Genomic DNA, 2,381 nt, shown 5'->3' with positions numbered 1-2,381 from the left:
TTTTTGGGGGGGGGTTTCTTTCCTGTTGCCCCTTTTTGTTTGCTCATAGCCAGCTGAGGTTTGAAAGTCCCAGAGTGGTCAGCAGAGGTATTATTTTTTAGGAAAGGGGGGCAGTAGGAAACTCTTGATCAATGCAACAGACAGAACTTTGGGATCACCTGAAGTGGCTGTGTGGTGGTTGGATGGGATTGCGAAGTTCTTCCCAGTTATGCCATTAGGAGGGGCAGCAAGTGAGTAGATGGGTCAGCTGGTAATTTTCCATGTCTCAGATCTTGCACCCAGGTCCCCAGCTGTCTATGACTCCCTCACAACTAATTCTTTTTCCCCCTAGTCAAATTTCCTCATTTTTAAGTACCAACATTTTCTAGTATCTTTGGCAAATGTGACTTTTGCTGCAGATTTTTTTTGGGGGGGAATAAACCCTAAAATCATGTTTTTCAAAGCCCTGTGTAAACTTTGGGATACTTGGCTGTTCAATATGTTTAGAGATGCCTGCGTGGGGGAAAGTACCAAAAGCAGAGTTTTATTGAAATGCATTTTATTGTTGTGATGTTGCTGTGCCAAAAATAATTTCCAAAATGTGTTCAGGTGGCACAGGGTTACGCTCAGTTTGTTTTTGTTTGTTTTAACCTCACTACAGCTTTTAAGGAAAGATGTGGGGTGTCTTCTTGACTCTCTTATGGTGTCCTAATTCTTGGAGTGTAAAAAATTGACATACAAAGCCTGAAGCATCGTTCATGTTTTTCCTCGCCAGCAAAGGGGAGCTGAATATTTCTGAAGTGATCCTTTTGTAAGCAAAGAACCCACAAGTTTTTAGTCCTAGTTGATTTAGGTAAAAAGAGTTGCATCTCAGATGGCTGTTTCAGTGGTCCAGTTAGGAAGTCCTTCACGTATCCTGCTTATTATTATTATTATTATTGCTTAGAAGTTACCATTTTAGTAGCAGAATGCCTCTCCCTGATCCTCAGTTGCCATCTTCCAAGTACATACGCAGATCTCTACAGTTTTCTGTGTGTGTTTTTGCGCAGTGGCTTGGTTTCACCGCCACATTTAAACTCTTGTTAAAAATAAACTCTGGTGCACCCTGCTCCAAAGTCATTGCCTTTGCTCCACCCTGCTCCTGCTGTACCAGGAAGGAAACCAGACTGGCTTCACGTCATGTGCTAACCAGAGCTTATGGTTTCTCCTCTCCAAGCTTAAGTTTTGTTCTTGGCATACTGTTTGTGGTTTGTTTGAGGGAAACAAGGCTGCGAGTGCTGGTTTCCTCCCCGATGGAGGAACAGAATGGAGACTTTTGAGCAGAGCGCATACATGATTGTTCATGTGAAATAGTTTATTTTTAACCATGGTTTAGTGGGACATCCAAGACAGTCATCGAATGCAGAAGAGCCTCCATGGTTCATGTACACAAAAGGGGTTGGATGTTGCAATTATATGGTACAGGGATCAGTCAGTGTAGGGCCAAGAGTCAAAACTGCCTCTGTCCTCTTCAAAGATGGGCAGTTGCCTCCTGTTTGATTTTAAAATTCTTTATCACTGTTGTTTAATTCTTCAGTGAAACCACCAGGTTTCACTGATCCTGACAGTGATGTTCTGAAACCTCCTTTGGCTACATTTTCAGCTGAGGTTATATTGTATCCAGCTAAATCCTACTCAGAGTAGACCCACTCAGATTAATGAACCTAAGCCATGTCTATTAACTTAAGTGGGTCTACTCTACATTGGATAAAACCCAATTCTATATGCCAGTATTACCTTCTTACAATACAGTTTTTAAAATATTTTAGCCGACTGTAAGAGAGTGATTTCTTAGACTGTTGTAAAATGTGTACATATGTTTTCATGTCTTCTGGTTTTCTTAGGCTTGTAATATTTTTATATACCATTGGGAGCATTTTATTTCAATGAAGACCCACTGGACATTGTGTGTTTCTTATAAACATTTGTACTGTTCCAGCGCATTGTCTGTCTTTATACTGTATATCATCATTTATACGTCTTATATAATAATAGCAAGCTTATTCTCTGAGCATGCATTCGTAAGGACTCCAAATGGAGCCATCCATACACAAAAAGGGAGAAGCATCAAGAGACTTGTGAGGACACAAAGGTTTGCAAAAGTACAACAAATGGGGGACTGACTGTTAGAAAGGATGGGAAAATGGGGGGGGGGAGTAGAAAATTCTTGGCTTGGTCGGTTGGCTGGAACTCAGTACAGGAGTACACCATGCTGTAAGATTCTGTTGCACATCACACTTGTTTTCTGTAGTGATAACTTGTACACGTATGCAACTTGGCATTATCAGCTGTGTCTTGCCTATTGAATCTTCATGCATATTCTGGGTTCTGAAAGGGTTGCTCACAGTTCAAGTCAGAGTAGG

Source organism: Lacerta agilis, chromosome 15 (genome assembly GCF_009819535.1).
Source record: "Lacerta agilis isolate rLacAgi1 chromosome 15, rLacAgi1.pri, whole genome shotgun sequence".
Lineage (NCBI taxonomy): Eukaryota > Metazoa > Chordata > Lepidosauria > Squamata > Lacertidae > Lacerta > Lacerta agilis.
The sequence above is the reverse complement of the archived record's forward strand: the minus strand, read 5'-3'. Positions refer to the sequence as shown.